This window comes from Cnephaeus nilssonii (assembly GCF_951640355.1).
Source record: "Cnephaeus nilssonii genome assembly, chromosome: 18".
In the NCBI taxonomy this organism is placed as follows: domain Eukaryota; kingdom Metazoa; phylum Chordata; class Mammalia; order Chiroptera; family Vespertilionidae; genus Cnephaeus; species Cnephaeus nilssonii.
In genome coordinates, this window is record NC_137089.1 from 29312312 (window position 1) to 29333421 (window position 21110).

Below are 21110 nucleotides of genomic sequence, written 5' to 3' on the forward strand. Positions count from 1 at the left end.
CCTCCATAGACTATAGGGTCAGCCCTATAGGAGCACCTGAAATGTCACTTAGATCTAGACTGAAGGAAATGAGACATCCTCAGAAAAATGACCAACCCAAAAATCAGAACAAAGAGTCCATTATAGCAGAAAGTTTGAAAATAGAGGGGATTTCCTAGACTGCAGGGGCTGGATCTCATTCATTCGCTAAATCATGAATTATTTTTTTCTTTATGTTGACATTATTACAGATGTCCCCTATTTCCCTCCCTTTTGCCCCCCTCTACGCAGGCCCTCCCCTCCCCTTCCTCTGGCCCTACCCACATTTTTGTCTGTGTCCATGGGATATGCATATATGCTCTTTGGCTATTCTGTTCACCTTTGTTAATCTTATCCATTGACTAGCATAGACTAGACACTCATGAATATCTGTTGAAAGCATGAAAGTTTAATGGAAATGACTTTGCTGGAATGTGTTTAATATTTGTTACTTTCACCGGAGGCATTCATTGTTGAATTTTCCTGTGATCATTCTCACCTTGAGGGCATAATAAAGGCATCCCATGTCTCTTGTATAGTTATTATTTACTTATAAATCTTTCCAGAGATTTAGCTGAGCTTTTTATTGCATTTTTGTAAATCAAAACATTAAATAGTATTCTCTGTTGCTTGGGAAAAGTTAATGGCTAAGCCATTCACTCTTAGAAAATAGTTTCCTGTTTCTGGTTCAGTACTATATAAAGATAATTAATTTTGTAGATAGATAGGTTTAATATTATGAGCTCATAGGGCACTTTCACAATTATTTGAATATCCCTTATGTTCCTAGAATAAAATGTAAAATACATTTTTTGCCTTTTAAAATGCAATTTAGATCAGTAGGAATTAGAGGACCTATATTTGAGTTCTACCTCTGACCTTTGCTAGCTAAGGGAATATGGATAAATCACTTAACATTTTTAAGCTTTAATTTCCTCCTTTGTAAAATGGGTACAATAATACCTTATAATATTATTGTACATATTGAAAGAGTTAAAAATCAAAATACTTGGTATAAAGTATAAAATATTCTTGTCTTTATACTTCTGCCCACAAATTGGGGTAGGCATCTTGATGGGGTGAAATTTAAAATAAATTTTCAGATGAATGAAGGCAGGAAGGCAGCTTGGCAGATGGCTGGTAGGTGGCTATTGCTGGCATGGGAGTTCTATGTAGAAACATGTCAGGAGGCTGGAGTAGGAGGAAGGAATAGAGGGAGCCAAGACTAGGTTGGCTGGACTAGAGTAAAGCAGTGAATGCATAAGTAATAGCAAGAACGTTTATCTTGGGCCTTTTCATTGTTTAAAGGTCAGATGTCCATGTGGATCTAAAAATTACTAGCCATTAACTACATTGATGCCAGTGTGTCATTTTGATTTTGGCACAACTCTGTATGACTTTCTTTTTTATATTTTTCTTTTCCCCTCTCCTCCTATCCATCCTCTTTTTTTAATCTATTTTTTCCTTTCCGATCCTCTCCCCTCCCCTCCCTTTCTTTCCTTTTCCTGGTGGACTTGAAATTTGGAGTTCAGTAATGGAGTTTGACTCCATTTGGCAGCACTAAGCAGTGTCCTGCCAACACAGCCGACTTTCCTGTGGGTGGCAGATCCCAGGGACAATTTAACTTAATCTTTTCTTCAGCTACCAAACTTGGAGTATTTTCTAAAAGCATATATATCTGGACCACCAAATTTTCACATATGAATTCTTATCAAGAGAAGCCAGTGCAGTTTCTCTACTTAAATATAGAATAAACTACCGAAACCAAAACCCCAATACAGAATAAATTATAGAAAGCAGATGATCATTTTCTAATAACTGAATTTTCTCAGAACAGCTAAATATTAAAACACAAAGGTTTTGGCCTCAGATAGCAATCATTTTTGTTTGGTTATTGGAGGGTTACCAAAAGAGTTTGGCATGCCCACTCCTGAAGAAGCCAAAACTTTTGTGGGAAGAAAAAAATGGCATTTGCTGATGTCTACTCTGAACTAAATGTTAGCTATTTAGTAAAGTTGATGATTCTATTTAACCCTTGCCTTCAAACTACCAACATGCTTATGTCTTCCCTATTCTAAAAATGACCCTTACTCTGCTCTTGAATTACTGACCATTCTCTTTCCCTTCTTTACAAACCTTTTGAAATATGAACTTACCCTGTTGCTTCACTTCTTTCTCTTCCCATTTTCTCCTAAATTGCTTGCAGTTTGGGGTTCTATCCTGTCACCCCATATAATCCATGTTTTCTAGGATGAGCAGTGAAGTCTTAATTATCTCATCAGTTGTTATTAACTGAAGTTGTTAATCAGTAACCAGTTGATATTGTAAGATATTATTTAGAAACATAAATCTACAATGCTCCATTTTCTCAAAGAAGAGAATAAATAGCCCTAGACTATAGCAAGGGAAATTAAAGTCATAATCAGGAAAGAACTATAAATCAAGGTAAAATAGTCTTGGAATAATATTTACTATGTTTTCTTCTTCTCCAATAATATTAAACAACTGGATAATTTTTAGTATACCCTAATTTAGATGAAAACAGCCTATAAGTAAGAAAATTTACTTTTTAAATTAAAAATTTTCCCTCTAATCATGATCTTTGATATTGTACATGCATTAGACATTTAAGAACATAGGCTTTTTAAGGAGAAAAATAAGAAATATCTTCAAGTTGGAATAGGAAGACTAGAAAACCCCTATCACAGTTCTTAGGTGGAATAGAATAAAATATAAACAAAAGGTTTGATCCAGTTTCTCAAAAATAATTTTAAGAAGACCAAATTGTTCCTTCTTTCTAAAGATAGGGTGTTCAAAGGATATTATTTATTGTAATGTAATTCATCAAGTGTTTATAGAGCACACAATATTTTCAACACTGTCTTAAGACCTCTGGTAGGTATCCTACCTAATAACAGACAAATATGCAAATTGACCGTACCTTCGCTATGCCCACAATTGGCCAGGAGGTGCGGGGGGGGGGGGGCGGGACTCAGGGTGGCCAGGGTGGCCGATTGGGCCAGTGTCTGTGCCATGGCTGTGCTGCGGCACAGAAGGGGCCTCTGTGGCAGCGAGCCTACGTCCTGCTGCAGACCATCAAAAGCGGGGAGCGAAAGCGGGGGAGCTGGCTGTCTGTCCACTCCGGCACCAGCAGACAGACAGCCAGCTCCCCCGCGATGGAAAGCGAAAGCGGGGGAGCTGGCTGTCTGTCCACTCCAGCACCAGGCCTTTCAAAAGCCTCCGCCGCGCTGGAGGCTTTTGAAAGGCCTGGTGCACCAGCGGACAGACAGCCAGCTCCCCTGCGATCGAAAGCGGGGAGCTGTGTGTCCGCTCCAGCACCAGCGGACCCCCTGCCATCAAAAGCGGGGAGCAGGCTGCTAGCAGTGTCCGCGGAGCGTGCTAGGCTTTGTGGGGCAGTGGATATGGCCTGGATGGCAGGTTAGGCCTGGGGACCCTACACGTGAATGATTTAATCATGCACTGGGCCTCTAGTAGAACTATAAAATACAAAGCAATCACATTGAAGAAAAAGGACATATACACATGAGACAGATAGGATTCCAGAAATTTTATGAGTTGGTGCCCATTAAGCAGTATAGATGAACATGCTTTAGGGGCTCAGAGAAAGGATCTACATTTTCTCTTGGGACCAGCCAAAAGCTAAATCCTTTATAGCTGTTGACTGGTGGGCCTTTCATCTGGGATCAAGGTGAGCTGGAGATGTCGTTCTATAAAAGCCAGGTAGCTTATGTGGCTCAAGGGAGCAAGGACCTTGGCCTCTCTTTGGATTCCTGGCTCATTTTTCCTCCGGTCTTCTTTGTGTTTCCCAAATATAAAACTATCAACCCCAAACACAGCAGTGGTTATCCCTTTGCTGAGCATTCCCTATATCTTCTTAAACTTGTCAGGCAACCAAGACTGCAAAATCTTATATATTTAAAAAAAATCACTAAAAACTTTGGCTTATTCCTTAGTCATAAGTATTCACCTAAGAAAATTAAGGGTCCAGAAAAATGTATGAAAAAGAATGGAATTACAAAGTATCATCTCCCAAATGTTATTCAGAAAAAAAGTGCTGTTGAATCAGTTCATTAATATAATTCCTTATTGTATCAAGGAGTAGAGTTATTTTCATATACTATTATTAAGTTTCCAGGATATATTAAATAGTTAAAAAGGTAGAGAAAACATATATGCTACTATTTATTTAAGAAAAGGGACATTATGTGAATATATCCATATATATCCACATATTTACACATATATATTCTTGAATTTTAAAAAATAAACATTTGAAAGATTAACTATAAGCTAATAAATGATTACATTTGTGGAAGGAGGTGCTAGGTCAGAGGTGTCAGGAAGGGAAACTAAACTTCTTTGAATAAACCTCATATTGCAGTTTTGATTTGGAAACATATAAATATTTTATGTAATTAAAAAAAATAGTAACCCCTAAAAGTGAAAGGAAAATGAAACAACCTGTGTATCTGGATGATGTAAGGACACAGCAAATAATTATTTCAAGTTACGTTAAAACCTAGAAATTTGACTACCAACCCTAGTAAGATATATAGTAATAATTTAGCTGGCAGTAGTTTTGATACTAAATCTGAGACTGTAATGTATCTACTGTGGGATAAAACACACGAATGTTAGTATCTTGGAAAACCACTTAAAATTTACTGGTTCAAAAGGCTAATATAAAAAAATGTGGACAAAGATTTACCAAGCAAAAAGAAATAGTAAGAAAACAAGGCTGCCCGGCCGGCGTGGCTCAGTAGTTGGAGGTTGACCTATGAACCAGGAGGTCACGGTTCGATTCCTGGTCGGGGCACATGCCCAGGTTGCGGGCTCAATCCCCAGTGGGGGTGTGCAGGAGGCAGCCGGTCCATGATTCTTTCTCATCATTGATGTTCCTCTCTCTCTCTCTCTCTCTCCCCCTCTCCTTTCCTCTCTGGAATCAATAGAAATATATTTTTAAAAAAAAGAAGAAGAAAGAAAACAAGGGCTGCAAACTGACAACGACAAGCATTAAAGCCAAAAAACATTAAATGAGATAAAAAGGACACTTTGTAATGTTAAAAGCTACATTCCACAAGGAAGATAAAACTGTTATGAATACCAGTGCATAAAATAACACAAGAAATACCCATACTAAACAAAAACTACAAGGGGATGCAAGAATTTGAATAGAAACCCACTAATATTAGGGGGCTTTCCTATGTTACTCCTATTTCAAGACAGGTCAAGTTGACTCAAATTAATCAACTATATAAAAAAAGTAAACAACATAATCAATAAGGTTGATGTTTTGTTTATATATCAAGTGCTACCCCCTACTAATAAAGAATATTTCCTCATTTCAAATGCACATGGAATTGCTGACTAAATTTGCGTGCCTGTAGAAACATGTGTGGAGTTTTCACATAGAGCTGCTCAAGTTTCACCTTGGAGCATATGATTCTGAAACGCTGCTCACATTATTCCTATTTTTATCAACATCTGAAGAGCCCTGACAAAGGAGACAGATTCCATAAGGTACATTGTCAGTGTCTAGAATTAGAGAAAATACTGACAAAATATTTGTTATTGAGAATGTTTTAGATCATCCTGGATACAGAGTTTTTATCAACATCTTTGGTTTTTTCCCCTGCTCAGACCTTTCAAGCATCTTCTGAACATTGTTTCAGTAAATTAATTCTTTTATTCTTGTGAATGTATTTATGCATTTTTATGAATTCATTATGCCTCACTGGTTATTTTTTTCTAATGCTAAGCTGACTTTCAGATGAAATATCATATTACAGCAGTGTTATTGTCCTTGACATTCTTCACTAAGTTTGAATACTGGGCTCTAGCATCAGAGTAAATAAGAATGGTGTTTGTGACTTTTCCACTAAACTAGAGGTATAAATTTGAAATAAAACAAATAATGGGTCAAGATAACATGGACCAATTTTGTGAAAGACACAATTTGCAACACTCATACAAAAAGAAATAACTTTTATCTAATAAAGAAATGAAATCACAATGAATAACCTTCAAAACTGAAAGCAATAGGCCAAGGTGGGTTCACTGATAAGTTTTATCAAACATTTAAGGAAGATTTCTTTGAGAATATGGAAGCAGAAGGAATCCTTCCAGACTCATTTTATGAGATCAAATTACTATAGTACCAAAATCAGACAAAGACATAACAAGAAAAGTAACTACAGACCAATATCTCTGGTGAACATAGATACAAAAAAATCCTCAACAAAATATTAGCAAAGTGCCCTGGCCTGTGTGGTTCAGGGGTTGGAGCATGGGCCCATGCACCAAAGGGTTTGGGTTCTATTCCTGATCAAGGGCCCGTATCTGGGTTGCAGGTTTGATCCCCAGCCTGTATGAATTCAATTATCTGACATTCTGGAAAAGGCAAAACTATGCAGACAGTAAAAGGATTCCAGGGATTGGGTGGTGGGAGAGAGGAATAGGCAAGGCACAGAGGGTTTAAAGGCATTGAAAATATTCTGTATGAGATCATAATGGCATTACACATTTGTCCAAAGCTACCCTATATAATAAAAGCCTAATATGCAAATAGACCAAACGGCGGAACCACTGGCAGAACAACCGGTTGCTATGACGCACACTCACCACCAGGGGGCAAATGCTCAATGCAGGAGCTTCCCCAGCCTGCAGACCCTGACTGGCGGCGGCGGGGGGGGGGGGGGGGGTTGCCCCGGCCAGCCAAGGCGGCTGCCAGCAGGGGCTCCCCTGATCGCCCCGCCAGTCACCCCACAGAGGGAGTCTACCAGCAGCGGTTGTGGAGGGTAGGGAGTCTACCAGCAGCGGTTGTGGAGGGTAGGGCCGGTGAGCGGGTGGCGCCAGGCCAGCCAAGATGGGCATCCCCCGTTGGTTGCCCCACAGATCAGTCCTGATCGCTGGCCAGGCCTAGGGACCCTACCCGTGTACGAATTTTATGCACCGGGCCTCTAGTAGAATATAAGATATCAGGAGTGAACTGTAATGTATACTATGGATTTTGGGAGAGTATGATGAGTCGATGTAGGCTCATTGATTGTAACAAATTTGTAATTTTGGTGGGGAATACTGATAATGAGGAGGCTCTGCACGTGTAGGGAAAGAGGGCAGAGGGGAAATCTTAATTTTGGTGTGAACCTTGAACTTCTCTGACAAAACAAGTCTCAATAAAAAAAAAGAAAGAAAGAAAGGAAAAAGAAACCCCAATAGCATATTTCACACTCATTACTTGAATCTTCTAATGTTAATGGCTTTACCTGTTGTATATGATACCCTGTGAAACTGTGCCAGGTTAATCAAACTTTGTTCAAAACAGTGACTGAGTTTATACAACTGGAAAATATAAGCAACCTAAGTCAGACATTAGTTATGACATTGCTGGCAATGACACCTGCTTGTATCTGTAGGTACCACAGAGGGCACATGAATGTTGTCAGTGGTTTCCAGACCGTTAGAGAATGTTGTCATTACATAAGGCATCTGAAACTTTGTGAATGATGGGTCCTTATAGGTACCAGCACCTCCAGTATATATGTTAGTTGCTAAGAGACACTCATTTCTCTGAGTGGAGATCATGCTGCTCTTGTGCAGAATGGGTGTGTCTAGTATAAAAAATGAAAGAAGTCAATGAACGTAGACTTTATTTTGTTTTTTTCTTAACCTAGTGTCAATTGTAGAGCTTAAAGATGGGCATCTTCTCAATGTAAAATCATAGACATCTGTCATAAGTATATGTGGTTAAAAAATACAGAAATTGACCTCTTTTTACAAGGTTCCCTGCCTACATTTAGCAAAGAAGTATAACTAGTTTTTGGCAAGCAGTAATGATAGCACTGGATTAAAATTTCAAATACAGTTCTCCTGTTTTCACCCCCACATTTGTTTCAGAAACACAATTCCTAAACTTTTATACCTTGCTGTATGCGAACATATGTGCCTTAAGAGCTCATAACTTATATACTCAGGCTTACATTTATTTGGTGATAACTTTGAAAATGGAATATTACCTGTCACAGAAATGGCTTGCATTTCCCCTCCATTTCTTTCCCTGTATTCTTAATAAAAATATTCTTTGTTTTTAAAAAAATCATTGCTAGGAATGGATAAGGAAGAACATTTAGTGCCTCCATAGGAGATGGATGGGTCTCCTCGCCCTGAGACAGAACTGCTGTTAAGGTTACCAAACGTGTACTCTGTGGTGCCCCAAATAAGCTAAGTGCATGAATTTAAGCTACCGTTGTCTTTAAAGTATGATTTGCCAGAGAATTCAGTTTCTGAGAGAAAAAGGAATAGAATAAGCAGGTTTCTGGTGGCAGAGGCGAGGTGTCTCATTCTTATTTGTATGGTGGAGTGTTAAAATGATATTTATTGATTGCCTGTAAAGGGCCCTGTTTGTTTGAAGTATTCTACATATCTCATCTAATTAAATTTCTTCCACCTGCTATAATGTAGGCTGCAAAAGAACAGGTAACTTTTTAAGAACAATGGGCAGCCCAGCGGACATGGCTCAGTGGTTGAGCATCGACCTATGAACCAGGAGGTCATGGTTCGATTCCTAATCAGGGCACATACCCGGGTTGTGGGCTTATTCCCCAGTGTGGAGCATGCAGGAGGCAGCTGATCAATGAATCTCTCTCAGCTTGGATGTTTCTATTTCTCTCTCCCTCTCCCTTCCTCTCTGAAATCGATAAGAAGATATATTTAGAAAAAGAACAATGGGTACACAACCTTTTTTTTGGGTCCAGGTATATCAAACTCTGTCAGTCTTTCATTATCATGTTGCCTACAATGTTAGAGACTGAGGTATGCATCTCAGAGAACCAGGCAGGAGGGTATCACCTGTCTTTTAAATAGCAACTCTTTTGAAGTGGGAATAATGTTTTTTTTTCCTTTTAGTCAGAAGTAATCATGGTAGTACATAGCTAGAGACTTACCTTGCTAAAATGTGCCATAAGCTAGGCCATCATCTCACTATATCCATTTCCTCCTTTGACTGCATGAGCATAAATGTATGATGTATTGTATGTGTATTTCATGTATTTCTGATACTTGTCTATTCATTCATTTAGATTTGAGTTTATCCCTTAACCTAGAGAGCTACTAGGTGTAGTGCATTTGCATGAGGGTTTTCCAGAGAAACCAATGATATGTATATGAGAGAGAGAGGGAAGAGAGATAGATAGATTGATTTTCTTAATCAAGAAGATGTGAGCAAAGCTTTCCTTTCTTTTTTTATTTTTCACTTAGATTCATTTTTTACCATTTGTTTCTTAAAAAACTTACTCCTGCATTGATAAATAACTTTCTAGAACTTAGGTGGGTCTGATGCACAGACATTGATATATACACTTGCTTACATATTTGTCCTTCTTTTCTATCTGAAAACTCTGTTGTGTGATTAAAATAGTTCTTGATGGCCACATCCAGTTCAACCAAGATCCACTTCATAGAGTCCACTAAAATGTGTAAGTTCTTTCTATCTGCCAATATTATCTGTCCTATAGGATAAATAATTAATGCATATTTTACAATGTGAATGAAGAAGATGAGCTATTTATAAAGCTAAAAGTTCTAGTTCCAGAAAATACTTGAATAGTTTTAAATTATCCAAATGATTTCGCTTGGTACTCTGACCTTCATTGCATTACACTTTACCTACTCTTCTTGGGCATTTGCTTTTTTTATTGCCTTTACTTAGAAAGGAATGTGGGTCTATACATGAAGTTGCAGGTCTTTCTGAAGAGTAGAGGCACATACCGCTTGTTAACACCTTATGCTATCACAAATAAGTGACTCATATTCTTACTCCTCCATTCTTTTTCTTCATTCTGTGCTGCAACATTTGAATCAGGATCAGGGGGAGTTCTGTAGATGCTCCCAGAGGAGGTCCAATTCTCCCCGGACATCTAAATAGCCTGGCGAGACAGTGTCAGTGAAGGGAGTTAAATGGAAGAGATGGGATCTGCTGCTGACATTGAGTTATGAAAAAGATTCATGCAGGAGGCAAGTAGTAAGGGACTGAGTTGTTCTTAAAACCCTTACATTCAAACATATTCCCTGTATTTACTTCAACCTTGTTCCAGAAAGACATGCTGTACATAAAGATGACTGTTTCTTTCACAGCCATTGTACCATAAGGAAAATAAAAATCTATTTTGCTTGATGGCTTTCCTAGGAAAAATAGCACTCTCTCCCGGAGCTAATTGTGCAACATACCTTGATACAGAGAACTGCATGCATGACATTTGCAGTTGTTAGGTGAATGCTGAAAATTAAGTAGCAACTTCAGCTTAAGGTGGGACTAAGAAAGTCATTTGTGATGCAGTGTGATAGTGAGAGCATTTTCTTCCAAATGCAGTGTGAAAAAGAAAGCTGAAAATGTTTGACAGTATTCCAGCTGGCAAACAGTATGATTTTCATCAGTCAGTACTGCTGAGCATTCAGTGTAAAAGCTCACCTGAAAATGCAATCAACTGATGAGAGCTTAGACCAGTGAGCACTAGCCCCATTCTAAACAGTGTTACATATGTGTTTGAGCACATACTTGAGTAATCTTTCAAAAGAATGCACACATCTGACCATATGTTCTAGTGAATGCCATTAAAATCCCTGCCATGGTTTTTAGAACAAAATAAACATAATTTGCATTTGGCACCAACATGAACTTGTAATTATCTTGGGATAAAAATGATACAAAGCAATATTTTAAAGTGACTTGTATGCTGGAGTTCCCTGCTTCTCAAAAGGCTTTCAGTAAGAGGGATGGGAACTAAGCTGGTTGTTTTTATCTTAGCATAAATATTTTAGAACCCTAGCTGGTTTGGCTCAGTGGGTAGAGGGTCGGCCTGTGTACTGAAGGGACATGGGTTCGATTCTGGTCAGGGGGGGACCAAAGGGACCCGGGTTCGATTCTGGTTAGGGGTGCGTACCTTGGTTGCAGACTCCTCCCCGGCACAGGTCCTGGTCAGGACATGTGCAGGAGGCAACCAAAAATATATCGATGTTTCTATCTTTCCCTCTCTCTTCCACTCTCTCTAAAATTAATGGAAAAAATATCCTCAGGTGCGGATTAAAAAAGAAAAAAAGATTCTTTGAAAAGGCATTTTCTGAACATTTGTAATTTTTAGTCCTATTCCATGGGCAATTATTTTCTTGCTTATAGTAGCTAATCGTTTGTTAAAAAGATTTTCTATAGACAAGAAGAATAAATAAAAGGCATCCAAATTGGAAAAGAAGAAGTAAAGCTATCCTTATTTGCAGATGATATGGTACTGTACATAAAAAACCCGAAAGACTCTATCAAAAAACTACTAGACTTAATAAATGAATTCGGCAATGTAGCAGGATACAAAATTAACGCCAAGAAATCTATGGCCTTTCTATACACCAATAGTGAACTTATAGAAAGAGAGACTAAAAAAGCAATCCCATTTATCGTCGCACCAAAAAAATTAAGATACCTAGGAATAAACTTAACTAAGAAGGTAAAAGACCTATACGCAGAAAACTACAGGACACTGAAAAAAGAGATAGAGGAAGACGTAAACAGATGGAAGAATATACCATGTTCATGGATTGGTAGAATCAACATCATTAAAATGTCCATACTACCCAAAGGAATCTATAGATTCAATGCACTCCCCATTAAAATACCAACGGCATATTTCACAGACCTCGAAAGAACTCTCCAAAAATTCATCTGGAATAAAAAAAGACCCCGAATAGCCACAGCAATCCTGAGAAAGAAGAATAAAGTAGGAGGGATCTCAATACCAGATTTAAAAGCTGTATTACAAAGCCACTGTTCTCAAAACAGCATGGTACTGGCACAAGAACAGACATATAGATCAATGGAATAGAATAGAGAATCCAGATATCAACCCAAACCAATATGCTCAATATTTGACAAAGGAGGCATGAACATACAATGGAGTCAAGACAGTCTCTTCAATAAATGGTGTTGGGAAAATTGGACAGATACATGCAAAAAAATGAAACTAGATCACCAACTTACACCATATACAAAAATAAACTCAAAGTGGATACAGGACTTAAACATAAGACGGGAAACCATAAAAATACTAGAGGAATCCACGGGCGGCAAAATCTCAGACATATGCTGAAAGAACTTCTTCACTGATACTGCCCCTAGGGCAATGGAAGTTAAAGAGAAAATAAACAAGTGGGACTACATCAAAATAAAAAGCTTTTTTACAGCAAAAGAAACTATCAACAAAACAACAAGAAATCCCAAATATGTATGGGAGAACATATTTGCAAATGTTATCACTGATAAAGGTTTAATCTCCAACATCTACAGGCAGCTTATACAACTTAATAAAAGGAAGATAAATGATCCAATAAAAAAATGGGCAATGGACCTAAATAGAATCTTTTCAAAAGAAGACAGAAGGAAGGCCAAGAGACACATGAAAACATGCTCAAAGTCACTAATTATCCGAGAGATGCAAATCAAAACGACAATGCGGTACCATCTCACACCGGCCAGAATGGCTATCATCAACAAATCAACAAACGACAAGTGTAGGCGAGGATGCGGAGAAAAAGGAACACTCGTGCACTGCTGGTGGGAATGTAGACTGGTGCAGCCACTGTGGAGAACAGTATGGAGTTTCCTCAAAAAACTGAAAATGGAACTCCCATTTGACCCAGTAATCCCACTCCTAGGAATATATCCTAAGAAACTGGAAACACCAATAAGAAAGCATATATGCACCCCTATGTTCATAGCAGCACAATTTACAATAGCAAAGATTTGGAAACAGCCTAGGTGCCCGTCAGCAGATGACTGGATCAGAAAACTGTGGTACATCTACACAATGGAATACTATGCTGCCATAAAAAGAAGGAACTCCTACTGTTTGCAGCAACCTGGATGGAATTGGAGAACATCATGCTAAGTGAAATAAGCCAGTCCATGAAAGAAAAATACCACATGATCTCACTCATCTATGGATAATAAAGAAAATTATAAGCTGTTGAACAAAAAGATAGATAGAGACGGTAAAGCATCAAACAGAAGGTCAAATTACAGCGGGAAGTTTAGGGAGAAGTGGGGGAGATAAGAGATCAACCGAAGGACTTGTATGTAAGCATATAAGCATAACCAATGGACACAAAACTCTGGAGGGTGAGGGCATGTATGGGAGTGGGGTGGGGGGGGGGGTAATGGTCTCCATCCAAGTACTAACCAGGCCCGACCCTGCTTAGCTTCCGAGATCAGACGAGATCGGGCGCGTTCAGGGTGGTATGGCCGTAGACGGTAATGGTAAGATATGTACACATATAACACCTTAATAAAAAAAAGAAAAAAAAAGATTTTCTAAAATTTATCTGTTGAATTTTGCCATTATTATTATTATTACTAGAGGCCCGGTGCACGAAATTCGTGCATGGAGGGGGGTTGTCCCTCAGCCCAGCCTGTAACCTATCCAATCTGGGACCCCTGGAGGGATGTCCGACTGCCCGTTTAGGTCCGATCCACCGGTGGGATCGGGCCTAAACGGGCAGTCGGACATCCCTCTCACAATCCAGAACTGCTGGCTCCCAACTGCTTGCCTGCCTGCCTTCCTGATTGCCCCTAACCGCTTCTGCTTGCCAGCCTGATCACCCCCTAACCACTCTGCTGCCAGCCTGTTTGCTCCCAACTTCCCTCCTCTGCCGGCCTGGTCACCCCTAACTGCCCTCTTCTGTAGGGTTGATCACCTCCAACTGCCCTCCCTTGCAGGCCTGGTCCCTCTCAACTGCCCTCCCTTGCAGGCAGGGTGCCTCCCAACTGCCCTCTTCTGCTGGCCATCTTGTGGTGGCCATCTTGTGTCCACATAGGGGCATGATCTTTGACCACATGGGGGCAGCTATATTGTGTGTTGCAGTGATGATCAATCTGCATATTACTCTTTTATTAGATAGGATAGAAGCCTGGTACAGGGGTGGGGGCCAGCTGGTTTGCCTGAAGGGTGTCCCTGATCAGGGTGGGGTCCCCTTGGGGCATGGGGCGGCCTGAGCGAGGGGCCTGTGGTGGTTTGCAGGCCAGCCATGCCCTCTGGCAACCCAAGGGGAGGCCCTGGTATCTGGAATTTATTTTCCTTCTACAATTGAAACTTTGTTGCTTGGAACAGAGCCAAGCCTGGGGCTCCCACTGCGCTGGCAGCCATTTGTGTTGGAGTTATAATTGAAACTTTGTAGCCTTAAGCGGAGGCCTGGCCCGACCAGGGTGTGCGGAAAGCTTTGCTTCCCCTGTTGCCGGGGGCAACCCTGGCCTGCTCTCTCAAGCTCCATTCTGCTGCCATTTCTGTTTGAATTTGTTTACCTTCTATAATTGAAACTTTGTAGCTTGAGTGGAGGCTTAGGCCTGGCAAGGGCGCGCGGAAAGCTTGGCTTCCTCTGTTACCTAGGAAACCTTGCTCTCTGTGGCTGTAGCCATCTTGGTTGAGTTAATTTGCATACTCACTCTGATTGGATGGCGGGCGTGGCTTGTGGGCATGGCTTGTGGGTGTGTTGGAGGTATGGTCAATTTGCATATTTGTCTATTATTAGATAGGATTATTATTATTATTATTATTATTATTATTATTATTGAATTTGATTGTCAAAGTGTTGTTCCCAGGAACTTTCAAATCTCCTTGATAGACATAAGGTTCTATCCCTCTTGCTTTGTTGTGATGTGCAGATTTCATTGCAAATGTTACTGCTTCCAACCTCAGCCAGACTTTGTCTTCTCACGTCTGCACTTCTGCAGCGTCTTTATTATATGGCCCTGCTACCAGGCTTTTCCCTCTAACCGACTGTGCCCAAATCCACCTTCAGAATATTATCATCAATACTACTTATAATCCTATACTAGAGGCCCGGTGAACAAAATTTGTGCATGGGTTGGGTCCCTAGGCCTGGCTGGTGATCATGGCCAATTTTGGAGTGACTGCCGGGGTAATCAGGGGGCCCCCGCTGGCACCCGCCTTGGCTGGCTGTCACCACCAGTAGATGCCTGTGGGCTGGGGGCAACTCCTGTGTTTAGTGTCTGCCCCCTGGTGGTCAGTGTGCATCATAGTGACTGGTCGTTCCGCCGTTCGATTGATTTGCATATTAGGCTTTTATTATATAGAATAGTAAAAGGCTAATATGCAAATTGACCAAACTGTGGAATGACCAGTCACTATGACACGCACTGACCACCAGGGAGCAGACACTCAATGCAGGAGCTGCCCTGTGGTGGTCAGTGCGCTTCCACAGGAGTGCTGCTCAGCCAAAAGCCGACTCATGGCTGGCGAGCACAGTGGCGGTGGCGGGAGCCTCTCTTGCCTCCGTGGCAGTGCTAAGGATGTCCGACTGCCCTGAGGAGCGAGCCTAAGCCATCAGTTGGAGATCCCCCAAGGGCTCCCGGACTATGAGAAGGTGCAGGCCTGGCTGAGGGACACCCTCCCCCCCAGTGCACAAATTTCGTGCATCGGGCCTCTAGTTTTAATATAAAATGGGATTCCTTGACACCCTAGACTGGTTAAATCAACAGTTTCCATTTCTCCACAGCCCCCTCTTGCAGTACTCATGGCATCTGTAACTGAGTGTGTGTCTGAGTTCTGTGCTCCCTGAGGGAGGGGTCATATGTCATACGTACTGTTGCTTCCTTAATACTGTTGGTCACAAAGTGATAGTTCCTATGGACCCATTGAAAATAGTGGAAATTTTGCCTAAAAAAGAACCTCAGCGCATGGTCTGGCATTTGTCTGTTTGTGTGTGTGTGTGTGTGTGTGTGTGTGGCTTAGGTCATTTGAGAGGCTCATACAGCTCTCTCCTGCTCTGACTCCACACACCACAGAATTCTATCCCTTGCGACTGAATCGTACTTTTGTAAGTCAGGTGGTATATAGAAGAACTATTTTCAAAATACTTTACGAAATGTTTGTTGAATGGCTCTAAGCTGAGAAAAGCTTGTTGTCTAGTTCTCAAGTCGGAATCAAGCTTTAAAATCTCCCTCTCTTCTCACCTCAAAAAAGAGAAACTTTTTGAGGTGAGAAACATGTTTATTACTTCGATTTTGGTAGTTGAGTGCATGTGTTCACTCATCAAATTACGTACATTAAATACATATAGCTTTTTGTATTTCACTTACTAGTATACTGCAATAAAGCCATCAAAATAAATTAATTAGAAATTCTTCTTGTGATTTTATTAAATAAATGGCCTATTAATAATCAGTACTTAATATTTGCACCAATTCAAGGACAGTGTTCACTTTTAATATTCTAATGTATGAGCATGTCCAATGTTGATTTATCATACTGTGGATAATATAGTTTGATAACAATATTCCTAACATTTGAAGTAGATTACAAAGGAAATCTGAAATTTTCTTCATAGTCTTGGATGGTCCATTTGTAGACCCCCCTTAACAGCAGACAAATGGACTAGATAGCATTGCAAGCTGCATTCCAGCCTTTTAATTCTTAAAGCATTTTTACAACAACAAAAATGTGTGTGTGAGAGAGAGAGGAGAGAGGGGAGAGAGAGAGAGAGGGAGAAATTATGAATACCAATTCTAATATAGGATAGGGCAAAAGGGGATTTACACTTGTAAGCACTCGAAACAAAATTTATTCTTGTATTATTATTTATTAATTATTGTATTATTTCCCATGCAAACAACTATAAAGCTACTTTTACCCCACCCTGTACTTTAAAAAAATAGATGCTTGCCTTGAAGTTCTATTTGCTGTTAATGTTTTTCAGAATGATAGTTCATATTTGGCAATTGAAAACTATGCAGAAAAAGTTGGTGACTTTGTAGAAGTGAAATATGTGTCTTTATGTGTGTGTGCAGAATAAAACTATGTTTAATACAGAGGGAATGGTCACAGTTAATTTTCTAAATAATTTCCTCCCTTATATATGTAGGGAAATATTTTTTTTGTTAAATGACTTTAAAATACCTCATTATTCCACCTGTTAATTCTATTGATGCTCATACAGACATAATATGTTTTTCTAAAAGTAATATGCACTCTTTATTTTAATTTATTAGACTTGGGTTAAAGTATTGCAAAATTCCACTTACAGAGAAAGTCATAATTAATATGTGGCCTACTTCATTTTACTTTCTGAAAAGAACTATGAAAGCCATTTCATAATTGGAAAATGTGACCATTCCTTATAGAGCTTGTATTTTCTACCAGGAAGTTTGACCAACCTAAATGCTCACAAGCAGAATTTTTCTATAAAATAAGGAAAAAGATACAAATAAAACTCTTTAATCGTTTTTAACATCTCATAGATTCCGTATGTTAACAACACTGGCTTAGGTCATTTTCTCATGCCAAGGCCATGTTAAGCTGCCCTGGTTAGGAAATAATTTGACTGACAGTTTTGAACCAAATGTGCACTGCATCTGCATTTTTAATTTGCGTGCTTCTTATGCAACCTTGGACCAGTTACTTTAGCTCAATTTCCTCAACTGTGAAATGGATTCAATAAGCAGTGTCTGTGCAGAAATGCAAACCGTAGCTGAAATAAACCTTATGCTAATGATGGCCTGTTCTGGCAGGACATTTCCTGTCCTCTTGCTTCTAAGAAATGCTATTTTATAAAAAGCCATCAGATTTATTTAGCCCGAGGCTTTTCAGAACAGCATCTATCTCACAACACATTAAGATTCGGTAACAGTGAGAAATCTCAACGTGGAAAACTAAGAGTAACCACAGACCTGGGATGCAGGACATCTAATAGGAACTGAGTCAGAGCTCGAGGCCCAGGTCCCCTCTAGGAGAGCCCCTGCCTGGGGAAAGGTGGAAGGTGTGTGGTAGCACCCCGCCTTGCTCAGGGTGCATGCCACTGGGAAAAGCCAGCCATCTGTCTTCGCCCCCATGAAACTTTCAGAGGCAAATGACTGCCAGGGTCTCAGAACAAGGCAGAGATACTGCCAATCCCAGAAACCATGGAGTCAAAGAAGGAGAAAATGATGGAGTAGCCGAAGGAGAGGGCCTTGTGGTGAGGTGGGATCTATGAGTGAAGGTCTGGAGACTGCAGAGAGAACTCAAGAGGCGGTCAGTTCTGACCTCACCACAGAGGACAGAGAAGGGGTGGGGCTGGACATGTGGGAAGATCTGGGAGACGTGAGGTGCATGACTGCAGGGCCCAGAACACAGTTAGGAGACTGATGTCCGTGCAAGAGTACTGATGTCCCCAGGAATCCACAAGAAGATCCATCAGGAAAGAGTACCCTGAGAAGAAGCATCAAGATAAGGGGGAAAGCGGGAAATGGTTTTTACTAATCTGTCACCATTAATTGTCCCAACAGCAGCTGCATTTCCACACACACACACAACCCACATGTGTCTGCTGGTGCCTGTATTTTGTCTCGAATAATACATACCGCTTAAAAGAATCAGGATACATTCATTCTTTGTCTTTGATCAGGAAAAAAACAACAGAATTGGTCTGGAACATCCTTCTGTTTCTGGAGTCAATGATAGCTTCAAAAATGTCAAGGGCGGTGTTGACAGACAGAGAATGAATATAAAGGGGCTTTCACTGGCTACGCCGGAAGTGCCATCTTCATAATAGTGATAATAATCATAACAGTTAATTGGAACAAGGAGAGACTGTGAAAAGCCATGAATTAGTAATTATATTCAAAAGAGAAAAGAGAATAAGAAATGTAGAAAATGCAGTCATGCAAAGAAGGGTATATATAATAGTTTATGTTTTATTATTTATGATTTTAATAAATAAAGGGGTGTTAATAAATGGGATTCCTGTAAAGCTCCAGGTCATTTGAAATTTTAATAAATTAACTTCTGTAAAGGACCTAAACAATCTGCAAATTGTGACAAAAAGTTACCCAGCGAGTAGCATATTTGATTGTAGGAGTGTTAGCTTTCAATGTATCAACCGTGATTTTGGATAGTTTTGATGTCATTCAGCACAGCATAGCTTCCATTACCTGGAATACAAAAGAAAGAAATTAGAAAAGTGAATCATTAATAATTTAATTTAAATGATAAGTAAATTCTCTTCTATGTTGTGCAAATTGTTTATATCTTCTATAGATACAAATGTATTAAATTTAAAACCTGAAAATTTATTGTGTATACCATGAATATATGCTTTGTTTCTTATTTTATTTATGTACAAAAATGTATTTGTTTCTATCTGTATGGGAAGGAAGAAAAAGGTACAGAGCGTTGTGAGTAATTCAAATAGTCCAGGAAGAAGTAGACACTGTATTACACTGAGGTGAGGAAGGACTGCCTCCACCCCATGCCATACACAATGGCCAAGTAAAGAGGGGGGTTATGTGGGCTCCAAAATGGTGAATTAGCCAAGTGCCTAGTATGTATAGAGCTCTTTCATCCCCCAAAGATTTCCCTGGTGCTATTGCTTTCTGGTCACAGACCCCACCCCCAGCCATGTTCCACCACCTTCCCTGGAAAACACTATTCTGTTTTTAATCTCTATGATTTTGACATTTTGAGAATATTATATAATTGGAATCATACAGTCTATGGCGTTTTGATATTAGCTTATTTTTCCCTTCATTTGGCATAATGCCCTTCAGATCCATCCAAGTTGTTGCATGTATCAATAGTTTATTCCTTTCTATGGCTGATAGTAGTCCATTGTGTGGCTGTACCACAGTTTGCTTAACGATTTACCTACTGAGACATTTTGATTGTTTCTAATTTGGGACTATTATAAATAAAGTTGTTAGGACAATTGTGTACAGGCATTTGCATGGACCTAAGTTTTCATTTCTCTGAGATAAAGGCCAACAGTGTAATTGCTGAGAGGTATGGTAGTATATGTTTAATTGATTTGTTTTATTTTTTTTTTAGGAAACTGCCAAACTATTTTCCAGGTAGACTACTATTTTACCCTCTCACCGGCAATTTACATATAACATGTATCAGTGATCTCATGAGTTTTTTTTTTCATCATTGCAAGCATTTGGTGTAGTCATTAATTTTTTATTTTATCTCTCCTAATACATGTATAGTGATAGTTCATTGTGGTCTTAATATATACTTCTCTATTGCAAAACATCTTTTCATGTGCTTATTGTAATCTGCATATCATTTTTGGTAAAGTGGCTCCTTATATCATTTGACCATTTTATTGTTGTTGTTTTTTAAATGTTGATTTTTGAGAAGTTGGTTTTGTTTTTATCTACATATTTATATCTATCCACATTTATTAAAGGATATATACTCTATAGAAAAATATGGATATATGTGAATATATAAATAATATACACTAGATATTATTAGTTCTCTTTCAAACATGTGATTTGCAAGTATTTTCTCTCATTCTGTAGCTTGAATTTTCATCCTGTTAGTAGGTTTTTTTACAGAGCAAAAGTTTTGAATTTTGATGAAATTCAATTTATCAGGGATTTTTTCTTTTATGGATTATGTTTTTTGTATCATGTCTAAGAATTCTGATCTTTTGAAAATGGTCAAAAGGTAAAAACTTCCAGTTATAAGGTAAATAAGTACCAGGGGTATAATATACAACATGATGACTAAAGCTAATAAATTCTATGAGTTCTCATCATATAGAGAAAATTTCTTTTTTTTCTTCTTTTTAGTCTATGTGTGAAGATGGATGTTAGTTGAACGCATTGTAAATCAAACCATCATGCTATGTTCCTTAAACCTGTACAGTGCTGCATGTCAATTATTTCTTAGTAAAACGGGGGGGAGGCGGGGGGGGGGGGGGCGGGAAATCACACTTTCCAATACAAAGTCACTCTGTTTCAGGGCTATTTGATTAGCCCTAGTTTGAACTCAGAAGCATATATGGTTTATTTTCCTTGGGACCCCACTTTAATAGGAAAAAAAAATGTATTATAGACTCCAGAAAGTTAGATTGTCTTCTTTAGGTCTAACCACTGAATAAATAGTGAATATCAATAATTACAATAAAACATTTATTTTTCAAGGTAATAATAGTGAGTTGCTAAAAAAAGATATAGTGAAAATTAGCTGGATTTAATATATTAGTTTGTCCATGGTCAATGAATTTATGCTTCGCTATAAGTACTAGCATTTACA

The 21110-nt window shown here is 39.2% G+C and overlaps 1 protein-coding gene across 1 annotated transcript in view; it reads left to right on the forward strand.

Annotated features, from left to right (window-relative positions):
* LOC307113846 (lipoxygenase homology domain-containing protein 1-like) overlaps positions 1 to 21110 on the forward strand; it is a gene marked incomplete at both ends in the record, with an annotated part of 141267 nt that overhangs the window by 100347 nt on the left and 19810 nt on the right.